Below are 26,430 nucleotides of genomic sequence, written 5' to 3' on the forward strand. Positions count from 1 at the left end.
AATGAAAATCAAAACAAAAAGAGATACCACTTATACCCTCTTGGAAGGCTAAAAAAGAGAGAGAGATAATAACAAATGTTATTGACAATGCTGAGAAAACAGAATAGCCATATGTATATTGCTGGTGATGTTGATAAATGAAATACTTTGGAAAATGATTTTGCTATTCCTCGCAATGTTAAGCATAGAGTTACCAAATGACCCAGAATTTGCACTCCTAGGTGTAAACCCAAGGGAAATGAGAGCACATGTCCCACAAAAAAAATTGTCTTTGAATGTTTATAGCAGCATTATTTAAAATAATCAAAAGGTGGAAAAAAGCCAAATGTCCATAAACTAAATGTGGCATAGCTGCACAGTGGAATATTATTTGAAAATAGAAAAGAATAAAATAAAGTACTGGTAATGCTGAAACATGGACGAACCTTGAAAACATTATGCTAATTGAAAGAAGCCGGTCACTAAAGACCACATTTGTATGATTTCATTTATATGAAACGTCCAGAATAGGCGAGTTCACAGAAACACAATCTAGATTAGTGGTTGCCAGGCACTTAGGAATGAAAGCAATCAAAGTGACTTCTAGTGAATATGGTTTGGGTGATGAATGCTCTAAAATTATATAGTGGTGATGGTTTTATAACTCTATGAATAAACTAAAAAACACTAAGTTTTATACTTTTAAAAGGTAGATGTTATGATATGTGTATTGTATTTCATTTCTGTTTAAAAAAGTACAACTGGAAACAACCTAAATAGCATCAGTGGGAGAATGAATAATGATCATGACATAACTACACAATGGAATGTTTAGACAATGAATATGCTGGAGTTATATATACAAACAGCATTGGATTTAAAAACAATGTTGAGTGGATAAGGAAAATTTAAGACAGGGGAATGATAAGTACTAGTGATTTTAATTTTAGTATTTAGTGAAAGAGCGAGATTGAGACATGGTACATAGGAATCTTCACCTGTGTTCGTAAGGTTTTTAATTCTTAAAATTATTGTGGCTATAGAGGATTTCATTGTATTTCTTTTATGGCTCTTATACTTCAGTATTTTATAATTGAAAAAGAATAATGCTATTAGAGGGCAGGAGACTTAATGGTTAAAGTCAATTAAATTCAGGGTTATATGTTAAAATTATGTTCTTTTCGATTCATTAAGTAGAACAATTTTCTACACATAAGTAATAGAGGTCAATTAACTTTGAGAGCAACTAATCTGTAGCTTCATCAACATGAGTATTAAAGTTGAAGACAGCACCTTGCCGAATACTTTGAAAGGTGTCCAATGGTCTCAGATTTCTACTGCTTGTACATCAAGCAAGAAGTATCAGCCGTATTATAGTACCCTCTTTTCCAGATAGCTGCCCATAAACATTCTGTACTTGCTCTAGCTCAGTGATTCGCCACCCTAGCTGCACATTAGAATCACCTGGGGAGATTTTTAAAACTTGCCCTCTAAGCCTCACCTGCAGATATTCAGATTTAATTATTTCAGGGTGGGACCTAAGCATTGGCTGCTTTTGAAAGCATTCCAGGTTATTGTAATGTGAGACCAGATTTGAGAGCCATTGCTCTAGACTTTCCGCTCCCTACTTATTTCCTGTGCGCTCTGATTTCTTTTTCCAAATCCAGTTCTTTCTCTCTCTCTCTGGGGGTCTTTGGTATTGATGGCCTTTTTAGATCTCCTCTGTCGTGGACCTAGTTTCCTTTTGCTCTTGTCTACCTGGTTACTTTGATTTCAGCGTTCCCTACAGCTCTGTGAGAGAAATGCTTTCCTATATCTTATCTTCCCAAGCTCACCCTCATACATAGCTCATTCCTCCAGGGGAGTAGCTTTACATATTTGCTAATATTGCCATGTTGATGAGTAAAGAAATAAATATAAAATAACCCTTTAAAATTGGGTTTGATGTAAAATCATGGTTGGTGTTTTGTTGAAAGAATATGCAAAGACTAAGGGTGACAGTATTCCTTGACTACTAACTCAACAGCATTTCTGATGACTCACAGAAACTCTGAGAGACATGCCCTCTTAGCTCAATACTTACTGTACTGCTCTCTATTTAAGATAATCTTCAACGTGGTTCCAAGCTTTTAGATGCTGTTTTCCAGTTCACTGAGTGGCCAGACTGTGTGGCCATGGTTAAAACGTAGATGAATGCAACCCAGGGAAGGTGATCAGAGGTTGCTGAGAATAGAAAACATGCATACTGGGCGCAAGTGGTACAGCATTTATTTACAGCAAGAGGAGAGAAAGAGTGCACAGGATTCAGCCATTTGCATCCCTTGGCCGCCCCATCCATGGCCAGATTTCTGCTCTGCAGCCAACTGGGGTCTTGGAGTTGCACACACCTCCCCTGGAGCTGCCGTAGAAGGATACTCCTCCCCCATAAGATCTGAAATACAGAAAGGCGGGGTCATGCCTGAGGGTCATAGATGCACATGCTTACGCAGAACAAAGTAGTATAAACCAAGTCTGGAACAGGGAAAGATATTCCCTCACGAGCCGACAAACCCAGCACAGGCTGTGAGGGATCTTTGTCTCCCAACAAGGAAATGTTCTTGAGTATTAGAAAACAATAGTTAAATAACTATAATTCAAGCAATAAAAATAATCATCATTACAAAGGCCAAGTATCTTTTGGATAACTGAGATACCTTCTGATTTTAAGTAATGAAAACCCACATTTTCACTTCTAGTCTATCTACAATTGTTTATGAAATCCCCAGGTCCTAGATCAAAGAAAATTCTCCTTTGTTTACAGTTCCAATTTTCTACATGGTTTTAGCACTTGATTGAGGATGTGAGTGGAAACGTGGAATTTGTGCAAACCATATAAATTTTGGTTCTGTCATTTAGCCTTGTGGCTTTGGATATATGTTTTAGCCTCTTAACTGTGTGCGCAATAAATGGGAGTAATAATGTCTAATTCAAAGATTTGTTTTGAGGATTAAATGGTATATTCCTAAAACTAGCAGAGTGCTTAGTACAGAATAGATCTTTAATAAGTATGACCCTTCTATGATTTACATGCTTCCTTCTTTCCTTTTACATCCAGTACACATTGTCATCTCTACTGATGATCCACATGGACCCTCAAACTTAATGTTCCTTTAATTCTTATTTTCATAAATCTTAATATTCATAGTCAGTGCCAGGAAGTTAAACAATTCTATCCTAAAATATTTTCTTCAATTAAAAATCACATAAGTCAACAGTCCATCGTTCAGTTCCTCTAGAAGCGGGAGAATGTTTTACTAGGACTTCTGATAAGTTCTCCCAGTAGTAATCTTAGCCATACTCAAGGTCTTGACCTCTCTATACAAAATGCATGGCTTCAATGATATCTACCACAAGCCCAAACCAGATTTTCTGCTGAATTTATTTTAATAATATACTCTCCTGTGTCATTCCCTCTGTTAATGGTTTCCATGTTTGCTAAAACATTCCTGTCTCTGAACCTGCCATTTGTAATTTTTCTATGTCAGAGAATAAAACTGAATCTTTTCTTGTTTTAAATCTATAATGACAATCTTTCTAGTGGCAAGCCTCTACTTGATGACGATGTACTAAACACTTTCATAATTATTATCACGTTTAATTCCCACAACAATCCTGCAAGAATGGTATCATTATTTCTATTTTAAATGTGATAAATGTGAGATTCAGAGCAGTTATCGTTAATTACACAACTAACAACTAAAAGAGCTGTCATTCACTATAATTCAAGATCATGTCAGAATTCACACTCTCCACTTTATAACTTGTTCATCAGTCTGATTCCCATCCCTGCAACAATGCTTTGAAACAGAGCTTCTTAGGCTAAATTCAGTAAGATTTAATCAGCTCTCTCTTCTTAATCTCTCATTGCCTGGCAAAGTTGATCAAATCATTTCACAGAACTCAACTGAATAGCATCAGGCTTCAGGCTCCACTTTCCTTAATGCCAGCTCCTCATCTTCTTTCCACTAACTGTAGTCTTTCCAATGCCCTTTCCTCCTTCTGTTTTCTTTAGTATTTTATTCTGAAGATTTTATTTGCATGTAGAATATTAACTCTCAGACCAAGTTAATAACTCTCAAATCTTTATTTCAAACCCTACCTGTCCCCAAACACAATATCCCATAGCTGTAATAGGCTGAATAATGGCTCCAGAGATGTCCATGTCCTAATTCTCAGAATCTGTGAATATGTTACTTGATAGGGCAAAAGGGACTTTGCAGATGTGATTAGGTTAAGGATCTTGAGATGGGAAGAGTATCCTGGATTATATAGGTGGGCCCGTTGTAATCACAAGCGTTCTCATAAGAGGGAGGCAGAAGGATCAGGGTGAGTAATAGTAGGAGATGTGATAACAGAAGGAAAAAGCAGGGACCATGAGCCAAGGAATGCTCCAGATGACTTCTAGAAGCTGAAAAAGTTACAGAAACAGATTCTCTTCTCACTCTCCAGAAGGAGCCAATCCTTGCCAAGACCTTGACTTTAGCTCAGTAAGGCTAATTTTGGATTTTGATGTCCAAAACTATAAGATAAGAAATACAGGGTTTTAAGACAATAAGTTTGTGGTAATTTGTTATAGCAGCAATAGATAACTGATATAGTTCCTAATTCTGAAGAGAATTTCCATATGGATGAAAATTAATCTGTCTCAAAGTGAAATTTCTGTCTCTGAAACCTAATGTTATATTCAGTTCTTTCTTATATTACATTTTAAGACTCTGAAAAAGGGAAAGGAGGACCCTGTCTTAATAATCTTGCATTTCCTGTGCCTCATGTTAAAGCATGTTAAATCAAATAGTATTGAAAAATATTAATTGAGGCAAAAGAATATTCTAAATCAAGGACAAAGTATGGCTATTTAATAAGTATTGGTACAGTTGATTCATTCTTTCTTTCTTTTACTTTTTTTGAAAGAAAACAAAGACAATGGAGCTATCAAAAAGCAGGGAAAAGTTTTTGAAATATTTTTCAACAGTAAGAAATTATGCATAACTAAACACAAATTAACATAGAAATTAAGTAGACAAAAAATTTCAATATGTATAGTATTGTGTTTCATTTATTAGTTTATTTATAAATATTGTATATATCATACCAGACACTGTGCTAAGTATTGTGGAGTAAAAAAGAATAATTGAAGTCTCTGTCAAAGGATCTTATAGTGTATTACTGTTCATTATTTCTTAAGTGTTTGGTAGAATTCTCCAGTGAGAACTTTGGAATTGGAGATTTATTTGGGGTGAGATTTCTTTGGATGATTGTAAATTAAATGTCTTTGATAGTTATAGAGCTGTTCAAATTATCTGTTTTATATCAGGTGAGTTGTGATAGCCTGTGTTTTTGAGGAAGTGGCTCATTTCATCTAGGTTGTAATATGTATGTGTATAGAGGTGGTTTGTAGCATTTCCTGATCATCCTTTTGGTATCTTCAGGGTCTGTAGTGATATCCTCTACTTAATTTCTGATATTAGTAATTTGAATTTTCTATCTTTTCTATTTGTCATTCTTGCTAGAGGTTTATTGATTTTACTGATCTCTTCAAAGTACCAGGTCTTTGTTTTATTGATTTTTATTTATTGCTGTTATTTTCAATTTTATTGCTTTCCATCCTTATGTTTAATACTTATTTTCTTTTTGCTTTGGTTTTATTTTACTCTTCGTTATTGATGTGGGAGCTAAGATTTAATATAAGTTGTTCGCTCTTTGGTAACATGTCTGTAATTACATAAAAATGTTACTCTCGGTACTACTACAGTTATGTCTCACAAATTTTGATATGTTTTATATTCATTTTCATTCAGTTCAGTAGAATTTTTATTTTCCTGAGACTTCCTCTTTGACACCTGGATTATTTAGAAGTGTGTTTTTTAGTTTCTAAGTGTTTGGAGATTACGTTGTTGTCTTTCAATGATTTCTAGTTTGATTCTGTTGTGGTAAAATAACATACTCTATATACCTTCAATTATTTTAAACTTGCTGAGGTATGTTTTATGTCCCATCATATGGTATATCTTTATATATATACCATGGACACTTGAAAGAATGCATGTGTTCTGTTGTGTGAAGTGTTCCTTAAATGTCAGTTGATCTGTTGCTTGATGGTGGTGTTTTTCTTCTGTAATATTGATATATCCTTGCAGATTTACTCTCTAGTTGTTACATCAGTTGTTAAGAGAAGTGTGTTGAATTCTCCAGCTAGATTTGGGAATTTATCTATACTTCTTTTTCGTTCTTTTAGTTCTGTTTCATAGAGTTTGACATAGTATTATTTGATATATGCATGCTTAGGAGTCTATGTCTTATTGGTGGATTGTCCCTTTTCAGTCATTATATGATGTCCCACTGTGTCTCTGGTAATATTCTTTGCTTTTAAATCATATTTGTCTATAGACACGCCTTTGGCTTTTTTGATTAATATTTGCATGGTATGTTTTTTCTATTTTTTATTTTCAGCCTGCTTATATTGTTATATTTGAAGTGAGTTTATGATAGACAGCATATAATTGGGTCATGTGTTGTAATCCACTCTGCTAATCTCTTTTTTTTTCTGTATCTAGAAAATTTATATTTGATATAATTATTGATACTTTATGGCTTAAGCATGCCATTTTACTTTTTGTTTTGTTTTCTGTTTTTCACTTCCCAGAGTTTCTTCCTTCTGCTTTCCTGTAGGTTTCTGGAACAAATTTAGAACTCTATTTGATTTATCTATAGTGTTTTTGTTTTTTGGGTTTTTTTTTTTTTTTGCGGTACACGGGTCTCTCACTGTTGTGGCCTCTCCCGTTGTGGAGCACAGGCTCCGGACGCGCAGGCCCAGCGGCCATGGCTCATGGGCCCAGCCGCTCCGCGGCATGTGGGATCTTCCCAGACCGGGGCACGAATCCATGTACCCTGCATCAGCAGGCAGACTCTCAACGACTGCGCCACCAGGGAAGCCCTCTATAGTGTTTTTGAGCATATCACTATGTATAGCATTTTTATTGATTTCTTTAGGTATTATATTATACATATACATAGCTTATCACAGTCTACTAGGGTTGTCACTTAACCAGTTTAAGTGAAGAGTAGAAATCTTACTTCTCTTTATGTTCCCCATTTACAATATAATTGTCTTAAATTTTCTCTCTACATACATTTAAAATCACATCAGATGGCATTATACTTTTAATTTCAACCAGCAAACCAATTTTAAAAACTCAAGAGGCAGACGCATGCCTCTTCTATTTATTCGTATTATGTTTACCAAGTTACGTTTTTCCTAATGTCCCAAGTTTATTTCTTTTATTGTTTCCTCTCTGTTTAAAGAACTTTTAGCCCAAGTTTTTTTCCTAATGTCCCAAGTTTATTTCTTTTATTGTTTCCTCTCTGTTTAAAGAACTTTTAGCCTTTCTTTTAGGTAGGCGTGATGGTGATAGCATCTCCATTTTATTACCTTAGTCTGAGAATATCTTTAGTTCTCCATCACCATGAATGATGTTTTTGCTGGGTATAAATAAATCTTTGAAGAGAGAGAGAGAGAGAGAGAGAGAGAGAGAGAGAGAGAGTGTGTGTGTGTGTGTCTGTGTGTGTGTGTGTCTGTGTGTGTGTGTGTGTGTGTGTGTGTGTGTTGGGGATTCAAGCCTGAGAACTTGGAGAGCTGCTGGTGTAGTTCTGGTCCAGAGGCCAGCAGGTGTGAGACCCAGGAGGAGCCAATGTCCCAGTTTAAAGGCAGTCAGGCTGGAAATTTGCTTATTCTAGGGAAGGTCAGCCTTTTTGTTCTATTCAGGTTTTCAGCTGATTGGATGAGGCCTACCTACATTGGAGAGGTGATCTGCTTTACCCAGTCTACCAATTTAAATGTTAGTTTCATCCAAAAACACACTCACAGAAATACCCAGAATAATATTTGACCAAGTATCTGGGCACTGCATGGTTCAATCAAACTGACACATAAACTTAACCATCACACTCAACAGTGAAGATGAGTTAAGCAATAACAATTCATTCAAAGAACTATTCAACATCCATTAACAATGATGGTTATGAATACAATGCAGACACTAGGACAGGTGCTATCTAAAGAGTAATAACTATTCTAGAAGGTAAAAATGGCATGATCTATGTTTAATACTTGATTATGTATGCCCATGAATGAGATTTAAAAACAATGCCTTATCGTAATAACAATAATTGAAATTATGTGGTAGGAATTTTATTGTATTTTTTATAACAAAATATATATTGATATTATAATAAAACATCAGTATTTTCGAAAGTGATTTTATATTTGCACGTCAGTTTTAAAAATTCTTGAAATGCAATTATGGAGAAAAAAATGTCCATAATCTCATCACATATTCATAATTATAGTTAATATTTTGGTCTATTTATATATGCCAAAGCAATACAAAACATCTTTGTAATTAATTAAATAAATATTTGTTGAATACCAGCTTTGTCACAAGGCTGTGTTTTATGTGGTAGGGATATAGCAGTAATCTACAATGACAGCAGCAAAAACAAAATCCTCCCTCCTTTGTGGAGCTCGCATTCTAATGGTTATCTTTAATGTTCAAATGTTTACTTTGCCTCATTTAAAAAACGTACCATAAGAATTTTCAGGTTATTACCTGATTTAAAAGGAGTATTTTAATACATGTATTACAGTACATACAATGGATACATGATAGGTATTAAAAAACTTTGAGTTTTTAAAAAACTTTGAGTATTTATTATCCAATACTGGATGTTATGCAATTCTTCAATAATAAAATATTATTATAAATAACTTGAATATTTTTCCATAAAGTTATTTTATTCTAGATTTATGTTTTATTTAACCCTAAGAAAGTACCAAAAATTGAGTTACTGAGACTTAATGAATGTATATTTTGAGGCTCTGATATAGTTTGATAAATTGCTTATCCGAGTATCCCTGTTCATGCTTCTTTTTGTTTGTTTTCCATGAAGTCAGGGACTTTTTAAAATTGAAATATAATTGATGTACAGTATTGTATTTTACAGGTGTACACTGTAGTAGTTCACAATTTTGAAAGGTTTTATATTCCATTTGTAGTCATTAGAAAATATTGGCCATATTCCCTCTTTTGTACATTGTATCCTTGTAGCTTAGCCATTTTATATATAATAGTTTGTACCTCTTAATTGCCTACCCCTATATTGCCCCTCCCCTTTCCCTCTCTCCACTGGTAGTCACTAGTTTGTTCTCTATATCTGTGAGTCAGCTTCTTTTTTGTTATATTCACTAGTTTGTTGTATTTTTTAGATTCCACATATAAGTATTTCTCTGACTTATTTCACTTAGAATAATGCCCTCCAAGTCCATCCATGTTGTTGCAAATGGTAAAATTTCATTCTTTTTTATGGCTAAGTAGTATTCCGTTGTGTATATACATATATATATATATATATATATATATATATATATATATATATATATATATACACACACACACACACACACCATGTCTTCTTTATTCATTCATCTGTTGATGGACTCTTAGGTTGCTTCCATATCTTGGCAACTGTAAACAATGCTGCTATTAACATTGAGGTTCATGTATCTTTTTTTCTTTTTTAAAAATTTATTTTTATTGAAGTATAGTTGATTTACGTGTTGTGTTAGTTTCTGCTGTAGAGCAAAGTGATTCAGTTATGCATAATCATTCTTTTTCATATTCTTTTCCCTTATTGTTTATCACAGGATACTGAATATAGTTCGCTGTGCTATATGTTGCTGTTTATCCATCCTATACATAATAGTTTGCATCTACTAATCCCAAACTCCCAATCCATCCCTTCCCCACCCCACCTCCCCTTTGGCAACCACAAGTCTGTTATCTGTGTTTTTGAGTCTGTTTCTGTTTGATGAATAAGTTCATTTGTGTCATATTTTAGATTCCACATATATGTATATCATATGGTATTTGTCTTTCTCTTTCTGACTTACTTCACTTAGTATGATAATCTCTAGGTCCATCCATGTTGCTACAAATGGCATTATTTCATTCTTTTTTATTGCTGAGTAATATTTCACTATATATATATGGCACATCTTCTGTATCCATTTATTTGTTGATGGACATTTACATTGCTTCCATGTCTTGACTATTGTAAACAGTGCTGCTGTGAACATAGGGGTGCATGTATCTTTTCAAATTATAGTTTTTTCCAGATATATGCCCAGGAGTGGGATTGCTGGATCGTATGGTAACTCTATTTTTAGTTTTTTGAGGAACCTCCATACTGTTTTCCATAGTGGCTGTAGCAATTTATATTCCCACCAACAGTATAGGAGAGTTCCCTTTTCTCCACACCCTCTCCAGCATATATTATTTGTAGATTTTTTAATCATGGCCATTCTGATCAGTGTGAGGTGGTACCTCATTATAGTTTTGATTTGCATTTTTCTAATAATTAGTGATGATGAGCATCTTTTCATGTGCCTGTTGGCCATTTGTATGTCTTCTTTGGAGAAATGGCTATTTAAGTTTTCTGCCCTTTTTTTTTTATTGAGTTGTATGAGCTCTTTATATATTTTGGAAATTAAGCCCTGGTCATTTGCATTATTTGCAAATATTTTCTCCCAGTCCATAGGTTGTCATTTTGTATTGTTTATAGTTTCCTTTGCTGTACAAAATCTTGTAAGTTTGATTAGGTCCCATTTGTTTATTTTTGTTTTTATACTATTGCCTTGGGAGCCTGACCTAAGAAAACATTGGCACGATTTATGTCAGAGAATGTTTTGCCTATATACTCTTCAAGGAGTTTTATGGTATCATGTCTTATATTTAAGTCTTTAAGCCATTTTGAGTTTATTTCTGTGTATGGCATGAGGGAGGGTGTGTTTTAACTTCAGTAATTTACATGTGATTGTCCAACTTTTTCCTCAGGATTGCTTTGGCAATGCTGTGTCTTTTATGATTCCATATAAATTTTAGGATTATTTGTTCTAGTTCTGTGAAAACATCCTGGGTAATTTGATAGGGATCACATTAAATCTGTAGATTGCTTTGGGTAGTATGGCCATTTTAACAATATTAATTCTTCCAATCCAAGAGCATGGGGTATCTTTCCATTTCTTTGAATCATCTTCAGTTTCCTTTGTTAATGTTTTATAGTTCTCAGCATATAAATCTTTTACCTCCTTGGTCAGGTTTATTCCTAAGTATTTTCTTTTATTTATTTTGGCTGCAATTTTAAAAGGGATTTTTTTTACATTCACTTTCTGATATTTCATTGTCAGTGTAAAAAAATGCAACTGATTTCTGTATTTTAATCTTGCATCCTGCTACCTTGCTGAATTTGTTCATCAGTTTTAGTACCTTTTGTGTGGTGTCTTTAGGGTTTTCTATATATAGTATCATGTCATCCGCATATAATGACAACTTTACCTCTACCCCTTCAGTTTGGATACCTTTTATTTCTTTTTCTTGTCTGATTGCTGTGGCTAAGAGTTCCAATAAAGTGGTGAGAGTGGGCATCTTTGTCTTGTTCCAGATTTTAGCAGGAAGGCTTTCAGCTTTTCACCATTGAGTGTTATATTGGCTGTGGGTTTGTCATAAATGGCTTTTATTATGTTGAGATATGTTCCCTCTATACCCACTTTGCTAAGAGTTTTTATCATGAATGGATGTTGAATTTTATCAAATGCTTTTTCTGTATTTGTTAAGATAATATGTGTTTTTTTGTCTTTTGTTGATGTGGTGTATCATATTAGTTGATTTGTGTATGTTGTATATGTTGACTCTCCTTGTTCCCCTGGGATGAATCCAACTTGGTCATGGTGTATGATCTTTTTTTATGTGTTTTTGGATTCAGTTTGCTAATATTTTGTTGAGAATTTTTGCATCTATATCCATCAAAGATATTGGTCTGTACATAGAATTGGCTTCATAGAATGTCTTTGGGAGTGTTCCCTCCTCTTCAGGTTTTTGAAGTGTTTGAGAAGGATTCGTTTATGTCCTTTGTGTGTTCAGTAGAATTCACCTGTGTAGCCATCTGGTGCTGGACTTTTGTTTGTAGGGAGTTTCTTTATTACAGATTCTATTTCACTTCTAGTGATTGGTCTGTTCAAATTACCTATTTCTTCCTGATTCAATTTTGGTGAGCTGTATGTTTATAGAAACTTGTCCATTTCTTCTAGGTTGTCGAATTTGTTGGCATCTAATTGTTCATAGAATTCTCCTGGGTTTTTTTTTTTTTTTTCTTTGCATTTCTGCAGTATCATTTGTTATTTCTTCTTATTCATTTCTAATTTTGTTTACTTGGATCCTCTCTCTTCTTGGTGGGCCTGGCCAGAGGCTTGTCAATATGGTTACCCTTTCAAAGAACAAGATATTGGTTTCATTGATTTTTTTCTATTGTTTTTTAATCTCTATTTTATTTATTTCCTCTGATCTTTATTATTTCCTTCCTTCTGCTGACTTTGGGTTTTGTTTGTTCTTCTTTTTCTAATTCTTTTAGGTGGTAGGTTAGGTTGTTTATTTGAGATTTTTCATGTTTTTTAAGGAATGCCTGTATCACTATGAACTTCCCTCTAAGAATTGCTTTTGCTGCATCCCATAGATTTTTGTATGGTTGTGTTTTCATTACTATGGAATCATCCCAGGCCCTGGCCCAGCCTCCAAGTGCACACACCCATAAAATCCACAGCTGCTAAGGCCAGACCTGTCCCAGCCACAGGAGTACCCATAGTCCACTCAGATGTCTTGCAGGCACTGCGTTTACAAAACTGGCAGTGGTGGTATAAACCCACGGATCACATAGCCATGGGGAAAGGGCTCAGTTTTCATCCCCACCTCCATGTGTGGGCAACCCCCTGGCACTTGCACACTCCCAGAGCTCATAGAGGTGGTGCTGCGCTGGCTGAGAGTGCTTAGAGAGAGAGGCTGCTTGGTGGGCCCTGCCCCTCCCTTCCCAAACTCTTTTAACAATGGCACTTCAGTTCCATGGTGGACCTGAGCTTCTGTGTGCCCCCCTGGTTGCAGCCATACCACACTCCAGTCCCTTCAGGCTGTCTTCATGCAGCCAACCCCAGTCCTCTCCCTGGATCTGTCCTCTGAAGCCCAAGTTTCAGCACTCAGCTCCTGTGTGCACCAGTGGACACACGTCTCAGGCTGGGGAAAGCAGGGCTACGGCACAGACCATCTATGCAGGTCTCTCTCTATTCTGCCTGCCATAAACTGGCTATGTGCTCTCCTCTGAGCCTCTGAAGCTTCCTTTCTGCCCCAACTGATCTCCCTACAGGTGAAGGGGCTTCATAGGGTGTGGGAACCTTTCCTCTTACACAGCTCTCTCCCAGGGGCACTGGTCCTGTCCTGATTCCCCCACTTTTATTTCTTTCATCCTACCTGGTTACATGGAAATCTCTCCTGCAATTTTGGGTGTCTGAGGTCTTCTGCCAGCGTTCAGTAGGCATTTTGTGAGAGTTTTTTCCACATGTGGTGTATTTTTGATATATTTGTGGGACGAGGTAAGCTCCACATTTTTCTATTCTGTCATCTTGATTGGAACCCACATGCTTCTAATAGCAACACACGGGAGTGTCTATCTTGCTTTACACTGGTCTGGATAGAGTATTATATAATTATGCTCTAATTACTGTAGTTAAAAACTGCTATCCCAGTGTTTTCTCCCCCCCCCTCTTTTTATGTCTATTTTCTGTGTTAAGATCATCTTCTGTTTTTGTTTTCTTCATTTAAAATTGTCTGTTTATAATTTTTCTTTGTCTAATTAGCTACTGAAGTCTTCTTATTATAACATTTAAGCTCTATAGATAAGATGTTAATTTTACACATTTTTCCAATTTGCTATTTTCTTTTCATTATGATTGCCTCAGAGGAGTTATTACTCTTATCATTGTTATTACCAGTGCTGCTAGTAGAGTAAAAAATGTTTTTATGTTGTCAAGTCTGTCCATCTTCCATTATGCTGATTTCTAACCTGGAGAGTCATATTTTCTGTAGATGTTTGCTGAATATTCTCAGCTTTAGAGCATTAAAAATGTATTATATTCATGATAAATCTGAAATCACTGTCAGTGTTCCTATGAGTTAAGAATCTAAGTTTTTTCCCCTTTCAAATTGTAACCGATTCTCCCAGAACTTTTAATTTACGAATATTTGTTAACCCATTGATTAATGTGACCTCTAACCTTTACAAAATTATTATCTAGAATAAGGGGAGCCCTTTTTAAGCAGACATAATTTATATTTTAGTATTGCTTATATTTCAGCTAAATTTTTCCCTCTGCATATTTTATTCTCATTGATCATAGGGTGATACGTGAGTAAAAAGATAACTCTCCAACCAGCCAGATGAGTTAATGAGCCCTGAAAGTTAATGGAGTAGAGATTCCAGAGCAGTTTAATCCATATCTTAAATATACAAAAAAAAGAAAATTATGAAACATTTAAGAGGCAAGATGTAATCAATCACATGCAACTGATGAACCCAAAGCTAATTTACTTTATGTATTCATAAGTTTCTACAGTTTGTTGCATTCCAGAAGTCTCCTTAGTTTTTTTTTTTTTTGGCTGCACCAGGTCTTAATTATGGCATGCGGGATTGTAGTTGGGGCACGTGGACTTCTTAGTTGCGGCATGTGGACTCTTTTTTTAAAAAATTAATTAATTTATTTATTTTTGGCTGCGTTGGGTCTTCTTTGCTGCACGCGGGCTTCCTCTAGTTGCAGTGAGCGGGGGCTACTCTTCGTTGTGGTGTACAGGCTTCTCATCACAGTGGCTTCTCTTGTTGCAGAGCACCAGCTCTAGGCATGTGGGCTTCAGTAGTTGTGGCTTGTGGGCTTTAGAACACAGGCTCAGTAGTTGTGGCAGGCACATGGGCTTAGTGGCTCTGCAGCATGTGGGATCTTCCCAGACCAGGGTTCGAACATGTGTCCCCTGCATTGGCAGGTGAATTCTTAACCACTGTGCCACCAGGGAAGCCCCCGTATGTTTTTTTTATCACTTGTAATAAAATTTCTGATTCTATTTTTGACTTTTGACTGCTGGCAGCTTTCAAGCTCCACCACTCCCCTTTCCTCTTCTATTTGGACAATCTGATAAGAAAGACTGAATGTTCCCTCCCATGACACCAATGAGAAGTTAAGAACTCCCAAACTCATCCTAGAAGCTTTACCTCCCTGTACCCCCAATCACCATAACACACTAAACCAGTCACCCCTCCTTCTCTCTCAAACCATATTTGGAAATACCTGGGAGAAAATATTTTCTTGTCTTCTTGGTGTGTGTCTGACATCATCAATATCAGTATCTAAACCAATTTGGGAATCTGTCGTACTCCTGTGGGGTGACTACAACACACACAGTTTGATTTCTGTAGTAATGACACAGGTACATTTCTGACCAGTCAATTGTTATTGCTGATTAGTAAGTCTAAATTACCATTTTTCCAAGCAGTTGGGTTACTTTTTTCTTTTTAATTTAAAAAGTAAGTTTCAACTGAAGAGAAGAATTATAATCATTACATTTACCAATAAGAGCAAATTGGTAAGTCCTTCTTTCTTGAAAGATAAAAATGTCTTAAAAGTCATATAGTTATTTCTTATTTTGTACAAGGAAGAGAGTGGTAGTAACAAAAATAATAGAAAATTGATATGAATGAAGTGAGGAAACAATGAATTATATACAGCCTGTAAACTCATTTGTGGATAACCAGAGAAATCATACATAAGATGAACATAGGTAATTACAAAGAATTATTGGTGATTTGAAAAAAAGGAAGAAGATACTGACAGTAATGTGTTTTTTATAAAGCCTTTATGCAAAGAAGTGGGTGATAAGAAGAGGGAAGAAAATTTTTTTTTACAGTTCTATGAAATTAAAAATCCTGGGCACATTACCTTAATCTATGATGAAAATAATCTAAAGAAGAAACCTCATTTTCTTTTTTTCTCCCTTTCTTTCCTTCTTTCATTTATTTTTTCCCTTCTCTCTTTATTTTCACATATATGGCCCTTGTTCCACAAGTGACTTGAGTTCACTTACTAGAAAATGCAATATCATAAGATTTGCTGTCTTTAACTTGCTGAAGTTTCCCTCAAAACAATGTCTGTGCTAAATTATAAGGAATTTCAAAATTTAGAAATAAACTTTAAAAGAGTACTTTATTCTTATTTACTGTATCTCCCATAAATAGACAGGAGTGAGCCAAGTACAAATCACAAGACCAATATTCAGAAGCAGAGATTTGAATATAATCAGTCAGATTTCAACTCATCTCTCCTCTTTGAAATTCAGTTTTCAAATATTAGTTCAAGGCTTCTTATCCATATTTCTAGTCATCATCTTCCATTCAGCATCAACCCTGATGTGTCTGTCTAGCTGTCTATCCCTAGCACTTCATACTGCTTTATCTGAACAAATGGTGTCACTTGGAGGAATTTTAGATATAACTATATAAATACATTAACAGTAATTATGTAAGTGAAAGATACCATAACTTAGTTCATTCTTTTCCCTGGTTCCACTGCTTCACATCAGTCTGTTTTTAATTGGGAAATGAGAAAGTCTATTTTCTCCTTCTCTGTTTTTCTTCCTATTTCTCCTAAATCTTCTATGTCTGTTAATTTTTAAGGAACAAAAGCAGTGTTGCCTATGCATATGTGACTCATAAAGTTTAAGTGAAACATCACTGTTGAAAACTTCATTCAGTGTTTTCTTGAAGACTCTAATTCCTAAAATGCAAACATGATTGTCTGATAGATTTAGAAGGCTGAGAAGTTGAGGAGAGGGTTATTAAAATTAATTTAGTTTTGTGATGTGGTGGCTTTGCTATTGAGCCAAGCTTAATCTGATCAATATCCTCTACTCTAGATATCAGGAGAAAGTGCCTCATTGTAAGACGTCAAGAAGGTTGGCTTTCTGTAACATTATGTCAGACATTGTCTACATATGTTTGAATCTTTACATACTGTAAACATGGGATACACACACACTCACACACACACACATATATACTGGAAAATATTACATATTTACTTTTAGAAATGTGTTTGATTATTTTCAAATATTTTCTGAAATAAAGTTGTAAAGTTGCCCAGTGGTTTCCATAAGAGAAGATAATTTTTATTTTTGAAAAAATTGTTTTTCAAGTTTTGCTTTCTTCTTTAGATCAAAGGTAGGATATGAGGAAAACAGAGAATTGTATTTCCAAACTGTCATTTAGGTATGAGTCTGAGAATTGTTGATTTTGTAAAATAAAGGAACAAGGGGAATTGGCATGTAGACAGTTCAAGGAAGAATAAATAGGCACCTGCCATACCTTAGAGAATTTTTGAATCTTAGACTGTGAAGTTGCAAAATAATTTTTATCAGTCTTACTTTGGAACCTTATTAACTTTTCTCCTCACTCCACTGCTCAAAGGGCGTAGTTATACCTATACTCTGTTGATTGTAGGAAAAACAATTAGTACATCTTTGGAAGGGTGGTGGGTAAGATATTTTAAGGATTACTAAAATGTTCAAACTCTCATTGCATGTTCTGACTTGTAAGAATTGAACTAAAGGATACAGTGAGAGGGAAAATAACATGTAACATAAATGTTATAATCTTTTTCATATTAAAAATATTTTCATTCAAATAAATTGAAATTTAGATTATTATTCATATACAAATTTCGTATGTATTATGACATACGAAAACATGATTTAGTGAAGAAATGAAGGCTCTAACATTTCACACATGCTGCTTAAAAACTACATAAACACCCCCTTTTTAAGATGAGGACAAGAAAAAAATATATAATAGAATTGTGAAGTTGATAGTATTTGAATAATACAGTCTTTTAATTTTTCTATATAATATTTGTACAATTTAAAATAAGTTCTTATATTACTATAATTTTATGTGAAAAAATTATGCCACTCATCTCAGTTTGGTAACTGAGGAAGCTATCTCAATGATTGAACAGGTGTTTCCTGAAGTGACATGCAGGAGAAACACAGTGGTTTAGGGTATTTCTCACCAGGAGGATAACTTTTCCCAAAGCCAAATATTCATGCATGTCCAAATACAGATGTAGTTAAGGGTGTGATATAAAGTGGGAGTGTGAGAGCATTTCCTTTGAGAAAAATAAATTATTGTTGAGAGGCCATTGGTTTGGTAAACTTAATCTGGGACTGCAAAATTCTGGGGAGTAACTGACAAGATAAAGAAAGCTCCAGAACCCTGGGCAATATTCCTACCCCAGCAGTCATCTGGAGTAAAGGAATATTGGAAGTTGTACACCCATGACGTCTTAGAGGTTTGCAAGAGGACTGTATTCAGCCGAATATCTGAGCATCATTAACAGACCACCTACAGGATCAGTGTGCCCTGCATTGAAAAGCCAGCTGCAGTGAGACACTTTTGAATGAAGAAGCATCTGGAAATTGAGGATATCAGAGAAGCCGCCTACTGATGGAGAGGTGAGTTTTGGGGTATCCCCTCTTGGACAGAGATTGGGCTGATTGAAATAAGCTTTCTAAGAGGAGGAAGGGAGTATAGAAGACTCAGTTCATTTAGTGGAGAAAGGCTGAGTTTATCATTTTCCTTGCAGAGGAGATCAACTATACCTGAGGAAACAGAACCTACAAATAATGACTCTCTGTAGGAGCTTCAAGTCCACCAGAATTTTCATGAGGTAATTGTGCCATGCATTTGCTGTCTACCTGAGTGATGGCTACTGCCTTTTATGTTGGTTTATTTTCTTTCTCACCTGGGACGATGTGGAAAGTGGGGGGTATGATGAGAAATTATCTAAGCCTGAAGAAGGGGAAAATTCAGCCCAGAAAGCTATTGCCTGAAGCGAGGCTAGAATTTCACTTCAACTTCTAAAAGACTGGACTGAAGCAAACATGGATATCTATAGAAATTCTCTTGAGTGGGAGCCATTATGATGAAACCCAAAATTATGCATCATGGGAAATAAATTATAGATAAGTAGGTAGATACAAAGATAGATAGATAGATTTTATTCTGGTTTTAGATCATATCAAGATCTTGAGGCTATTTTCTCAAAGGGTCAGAACAGTCTTAAATGAGGAATCACTCTACTGGGGGGTGGGGGGTGGTAGAATAAGAAGGATGGGAAAAGACACACTTATCTGGGGAGCTTGTGCAGCTCTGAGAGCCAGAGGTGTTTGCTGGATTCAGAAAAGACAGAGGTTAACTGTTGAAGGCAAAAATAACTGTCAGATGGGAGTTGAAAGTGTTAGGAGGGGAACAGAATGGAGCACACATAAGAGTTCCACAGGCGATGGCTGCTCTCATGGAGAAACCCTCATATTTCCAACCTAGTCTGAAGCGCAGTGTCTGGTCAACAAGGCTCTATGCTCTGGTGAGTTTCCTAGCAGAGGTGTCTGGGAGTAAAGAAGGTAAGAACAAAAGAAAGAAACATTTCTCTTCCCCGCCAATACCAGGTTTTCACCAAAGCTGAAGTGTACATGTAGAAGTCTCTAGCATGGTACCTAATAGTTTGTAAATATTCAGTATCTGTGTGGTTTGTGTGTGTGTGTATAAAGATTCACTCTAAGGTAGATAGCTAGTGGGAAGCAGCCGCATGGCACAGGGATATTGGCTCGGTGCTTTGTGACAGCCTGGAGGGGTGGGATAGGGAGGGTGGGAGGGAGGGAGACACAAGAGGGAAGACATATGGGAACATATGTTTATGTATGACTGATTCACTTTGTTATAAAGCAGAAACTAACACACCATTGTAAAGCAATTATACCCCAATAAAGATGTTAAAAAAAAAAAAGATTCACTCATTTCCCATTTTTTTCTTCTTAGCTAACCTGACTACAAGACGATGCCCATACTGTATCCTGATCAAAAACATTGTAATTGTGGAGATGATTCTTCTTTTTATCTCCTGTAACACCTGTACCTCTCCTCTGTCCAACCATTAAAGGGAGCAGTTACCTACAAATGTACTATATGCAGGTCCAAATGATAAAGAGTACACAGACAACTTAGAGGCAGGATTGAATACACAAGAAGAGGTCTTGGTGTTCCGAGTGGCACTTCGCCTACTCATGTGTGCTGCACATCTTCCACCCCCAAAATGAGACCTATGTGGAAAAGGACGACATTGAGCAAAGGGCATAGATGGAAACTTCCTCTCCCTACAACACATCCTCAGCTATTTTGAGCTCCAAAGTTTAAAGAGAGCAAGAAGACTTGCTTCAGATGGCTGGCACCACTGTCACCATCCCCATCTCAGATTCAGAGAGAGGTGTACAAGAAGGAGAAAAGCAGGTGGTTTTCCATGGGAAGCAAGGTAAGTGCTTAAGCACAAAGAGGCTCATTTTGCACTGGGCTCAGCACACTCAATCATTCCAACAGCGATGCTACTGTGTCTTGAGGGACCAAGTAAACTCTCAGCTTGGGTTTCTCTGGTTTCCTGGGATATTGGAGTTTTCATGTGAATTACTAAGGATAATATAGTTTTACCTAAGGAAGAAATATTTCAAAAATTTATCAAGGTCATCTTGAAGGTGAATCTTAATTACTTCCTATTTTGCATTAGTACCATGAATGCAAAAGTGCTAATAAGCAAAAGATTGGTTAAAAATGAGCTATGGAAAGGAGGATGCTGGAATGTTTGACAAAGCAAATAAAGAGACGTATGGATTATATGGGAACCAGGGAGTATGGCTATGATTTACAAATGGGACTATGGATAGGTAAATTATTCACATCAATCTGGGTGTCATAAAAGATGCTGCAATAAACACAGTAAAAATGTCACTCAGGAATTAAGTGTGGAGCCCCCTTTGCTCTCACAACAATCTTTCCGCAGGACCATTGCTTACCCATAGGCTATAGGGCTTGGGGCAAGTCACTGTAGTTGCTGGCTAGGTTAAATACTGAATAATTTTCTACCAAAAAAAAGAGAAGGTAGCAGAAGGTCAAACTTAACAGGATGCAATGGAACAGAAAAACTTGCTACTTAGGCTGTGTGATAAATAGTGTATAATATACTCTCACCCACTTTTGCAGTCATAGTACTAGAAGCTAAGGTTTACCTACTTGAAATTTAACCTAAGAATTTCATTTAGGTGTATATCAACTGAGGCTTCTCCTCATTTGTCCTCTGGGTTCTGGTTTGAGATAGTGATTTCTACTGTCATTATTCCAGGGACACCAGGCACATAAAGAGATAATAAGGGAATAGGTATCAGTTTAACGAGGAATTAAAATAGTAATGTTCATGTACAGATGCCCAGGAATCAGTGTCTTTAAAAAAAAAAGAGGGACAGTAGAAACCACTACAATGTCTAACGATCAGAGGAGAAAGAGGGTGGAGAGGACAAAGCAGAGAGAAGGGAAAGGGTAGGAAGCAGCCATTCTAGGAGAGAGAAGGAGCAGACACCTCTGGAGGAGAAGTAGGCTTCTGTCTCAGGGTGGAGCTGAGCTGTAACACACACTGAAACAGAGGACGATGGCCACATACACTGAAACAGTGTGAGTCTTGTGGTCTCTTGTGGGTCTAGTGTGCAGAGGGGACCAGGACTGGCCTCTCATCATGTCTTGGTAGGAGGAAAGAAAGAGCACTTCTGTTCAATGGCATTTCTGGGGAAGAGAAAATGAAAATAAAAGACGTGTTCTCTCTCTCCTCAGATGATACAGGCATAGGAAATTAAATGGTAGTGAATGAATAATGCTAAAGCCTAGAAGAGAAAGTTGTACAGAAGTGAAGAGAAGCCCAAGAGCTAAGCCCATAGCAGAGGAGATGCCCACCCTTGCTAGACAATTTGTAAGTCCCTCCTAGGTGGTAAATCTAAGCCCATCTAGAAATCCGATTTCAGCCCAGATTATGGCTCCTGACACTGATGTGAATGCCTGTCCCAGATCAGGCTTTTCCTGGAAAAGTAGAGGCACTGGCTTCCTTGTGGATTTCCATATGCAGGATAAACATGAAATTCGTAGCCTATAGAAATTTATAGCTGCTCAAGGCAATTATTTTTGAGAATATTTGGTTTAAATATTTCTTAGGGTCTCAAAATTAAGGCAGGTTCCCTGGGAGTTTCAGCTGGGTCATTGAGTAGAGAGTTATCTTCTTTGAGTACCTGATTACTATGTGGAAACTCTTGTTCCACATGAAAATACATACACTCTTTTCCCAGCTCTCACAGTCCAAGTGCTGTAAGAAACAGTTACTGACAACAAACGAGAGAGGACTGGACAATCTCTTTTCTTTCCATGAGCACTTTCATCTGAGGCAATCTTGAACACCCCTTGAAAGAAAAACAGAAAAACCCTCACTTGTATTTTGCCTCTTTCAGGGAGTCTTTGAGGATTTCTTAGAGATTGGTCACTGGGAGGTTCACGTTTATATCCTCAAAGTAATGGAAGCCCAGAGACCAGAATGTAGCTGGAACCCAAGAGTGTGGGAGAGGCAGCCTTGAGTTACAGACCCCTGAGCCCTTAGGCTAGCAAAGGCTTGAAGGATCCTGACTTGTGGTGTCCCCCTGCAGTAGCCCTCAGATAGGAGAGAGCCCTTGGTATAACAAGAAGCAGAAGGGGCTTAGATTTAGTATTTCCAAGTGTGTCTACCATTGCCTGCAGCCAGGAAGAAAGACGCACTGTCTTCCTTGGCAAAGAAGCAATAATATCCCCAAATGGGAAGGAGGCAGCCAAGCTGTCTCAGGGTGAGAAGTCACAGGGTATCCCGGACCTTGTCAGGCCTGAGAATTTGAGCTTCTGAACAGGACATCTTTGAGATAAGCAAATGTGCACTTCGAGTAAGGGCAATCTCTTAACAAAAAAATTCTGTTATTGGCTTCTGCAGGAACTAATTCTCTTAAATGTTAGAAATGCCAGAGTGACCAGATTGAGAAAGGATCAAATTCGTTAGAGTTCTGCCACTAACCCACTTGCTCTATTTCCTTAGTAACACATTTTATCTTTGCAAATTTTTGATACAGGGCTAAGAATGGGAATCTGATCATCCAACAAAAGATCCTGATCTTTAAAGAGGCCATTCTACCTTAGCCCAACTGAGGTCTGTATCTTGAAATCATAAGGTTTCCGAAGAGTAGAACACAAGCCCAGTGTTCAGGTCAAGAGGAAAACAAGAGCTTTGGAATCAGACACACTTGAATAAAAATCCAAATTCTTTCACTTACTATTAGATATCGTGTGATTGTCTTGCTTCACCAGACTTCAGTGTTTTCCTTTGTAAAATGGAAGTAATGTTGGATACAAGCAATTGTAAAATGCATCACATACATACCCAAAACACTTGACGCTGTGTATTGCATATAGTACATTTCCAAAATGGTGGTTTTATTATTAGTACTAATATGCTTTGCTGTATATCATCTTCCAGATATGGTTATTGTATGTCACAATTCTTTTATGAGTTTTGAGTTAGCAAAAGTATATGGTGAGCTATCAGGGAATCATGTCAGTTGAGCCCTAACCGAAGAATCTGGTAGTGATGGACTTGAAGAAATAGAAACTAAAGTCAGAAAGACTGTTTGTATAAATGCAGAATCCTGTATTATTAGAGGGTAGGTAGAGACAGAGGAATCTACAAGGAGTTCAACTTTAGTACCCTGTAAAGAAATTCAACAGAATTTGTGATGTGGCTAAGTAGAAGATGAGCTCCCTGTCAATAAATGTTCACGTACAGGCTGGATCGCCTCATGGACATTCCCAAACTGAGTAAATGTTAGAAATTGATTTTTAAGCATTTTAATTTATAAATTACACATAATGTCAGAACAAACTGACAACTAAGTATACAATCTAGGGATAATCATTAACATTTTAATTTAGATATGTATTTTGCAAATTATATAATCAGCCTGCACATATTTTCTGAGCCATTTTTAATTCACTGAACATAACACAATATTAAGAGAATTTAACATTATATGAGTCACTTTAATTCCTACATATTATATGAATGCATTTAATCACTGAATGATGATTTTATGCCTTCTCTGTACAACCACCCTCCTAGAAAAACACAATTACAGTCCTTGTTCTTAAAAGGCTTACCTTCTATTGTGGAAGACTGGCTATATGATAAGTTAAAAATATTCTTTGTTATTAAGGTAATGAAAATTAAAACCAAAATGAGATCCCGGTGCACATCCACTCAAGTGGCTATAATCCAAAGAGCATACCAAGAGTGGGCAAAAATATAGAGAAATTGAAACCTTTATGCTGGTGGGTATGTAAAATGGCCTAGCCACTTTGGAAAACATTTTGGCATTTTCTTAGTTGAACACAAGCTTACTGTACAAACCAACAATTCTGCTGCTAGAAAAATTATATCTACACAAAGATTTATATGCCAATGTTTATAATATTATTCATTACAGCCCCAAAATAATGGATGAAATGTGGTATAGACATATTTTGAAATACCATTCAGCAATAAAAAGACCACTGATAAAGAAATAAAAGAGACCACTGATACAAGCTACAACTTAAGTTTAGAAGCTAGGTGCAAAACCAAAACCAAAAAACCAAACTCATGTGTGACTGTTTACGTGAACTGTACAGAAAAAAAACAAATTTTATACAGTTGGTTTCCTGGGGCTGGGGGTGTAAACTGGGATTGGTTGCAAATGGGCTCAATGGAATTTTATGGGATTAATAATGTTTTAAAACTGGTTTGTGGCAATGGTGGTCCAACTCTACAAATTTACGTAAAAAACATTGAATTGTACTCTTACGATATGATAATTTTCTGGTACATCTCAATAAAGCTGTTAAAAATGATTTAAGGAAGAAAAATACTCAGGTAAATGCAATGAAGGAAATAAATTGGTTATTGTGTTAAAGAACAAGGGCAAGGATAAGGGGAGAGTTAGATACAGCTCTCAGGAAAGGCTCCCTTGCTAAGGAGGTGGCATTTAAGCTGAGGCTGAGCTCTAATTCAGCAGGTAAGATTTAGCCTTGTGTGAACTAGGCTAACAGCCCACTGGCTAACCACATAGGTTCTGGAGCACAATTCTGCCCTTGTATCTTATCAGCTGTGTGATACTGAGAAAGGTACCTAGCTAGCATGTTATTTGCCTCTGAAGAGACAATAATACACATTATTATATAGACAAAAGTAATGTACATTTTCTGGCAAATGAAAAAATAAGTTAGCTATTATTAACCAATTATATATTGCTGGTCAGTTGGAGTACTTATGATGCTTTAATGAGTATTTTTGTGGTTAAACCTATGTATATATGCCTAATTCTTTCATAAAGGTAAGACTAGATTTCATTAAAAATACATATTTTAAGGTATTTGATACATCAGGAAATGCCCAATCACATAGCTAAGTATATGGAGACTGGGAAGAACATCAGCACACCTTCCAACAAAAATTCTATTTTGACCTGTAAGGGAAGGACCTAGAGCTCATTCATCTTTTTATTCCCAAGACAATTGACAATAATGTTTTGCACACTGTTAAGTAGGTGTTCATTGAATGAGTGACTGACTGAATCTTCCAGAGACAAGGATGACTTAGTAACTGGAGAATTTCTTTGGTGACCAGAAGTATATAGACAGTTTTGTGATGCCCTGTACATAGTTTCCCCCTTGGGTTTCATCCCTGAACTGAAAAGAAGGTCTGAATCTCCAGAGAAAATATTGAAATAGAAACTGCAGATGAGTGGTTATGTTGAAAGGGCATTGTCTCCTTCAACTCTTGGATTCTCTGTGAATTTGTTTTTTTTTATTAGTCACAAAGAGGGAGCCATTTTATGCTTTTTGAGGTAGTTTAGCAATAGTAAAGGGACAAAAAAGATGAGTCAGTGATAATTAGAATATAAAATCACCAGTTGATAATGCATTAGAGCTTCTAGTATGTTAGACACAAATTTGGAGATGAATGAGTGCATTTTGATGTAGTTACCAGATCCTCATGGTGCCTGCATAATCATGTAGCCTGAAGCAGAATTATGAAGGCATGAAACACATCTTTTGTGTCCAGGGTACATTTTGAATTACCTCCTCTTTCACTAGTGGCTCCTTTCCTTCTCAGATGTATGCTGGCCTCCCACCCTCCCCTTTTCCTTTCTATCCTTTCCATCATAACCCACTCTCAGACAAGCAATTGATATGTTAATCTTTCTTTAGTGTACTTCTAAATACCTTGAAAAGAAAGTTGATAGTGTGTACATATATATGTGCATATATATATATATATGGATATATATTAAATGTGTGTATATAGACATGTATTAGATTACTGAGGAGTGTATATAGTTATATATCCATCATATATTTTGTTATTTATTATATAAACATGACTGTAATAATGTATATGAAATTACATGTATATATACAACTCACTTGCTGTGTGTGTGTGCATGTGGTTGAAGAAAGACATAAATGAAAAAAGATTTTTATTAGATTTCACTTGATTTCACCTTCCTAAGTGTTGTATTT

At 36.2% G+C, this 26,430-nt stretch overlaps 1 protein-coding gene across 30 annotated transcripts in view; it reads left to right on the forward strand.

Moving 5' to 3' along the window:
* LOC307189655 (uncharacterized protein) overlaps nt 1–26,430 on the forward strand; it is a 2,229,222-nt gene that overhangs the window by 912,495 nt on the left and 1,290,297 nt on the right. Inside the window, exons 1-2 of one of the 30 annotated variants that reach the window (XR_013829267.1) lie at nt 18,383–18,446; nt 18,578–18,661. The exons of the other annotated variants lie outside the window; for them this stretch is intronic. The gene's annotated coding sequence lies outside the window, so the exon portion shown is untranslated. Of the gene's footprint in view, nt 1–18,382; nt 18,447–18,577; nt 18,662–26,430 lie in introns of those variants that run through there. 30 annotated transcript variants of the gene reach the window in all.

This window comes from Stenella coeruleoalba (genome assembly GCF_951394435.1).
Source record: "Stenella coeruleoalba genome assembly, chromosome: 7".
Taxonomy (NCBI): domain Eukaryota; kingdom Metazoa; phylum Chordata; class Mammalia; order Artiodactyla; family Delphinidae; genus Stenella; species Stenella coeruleoalba.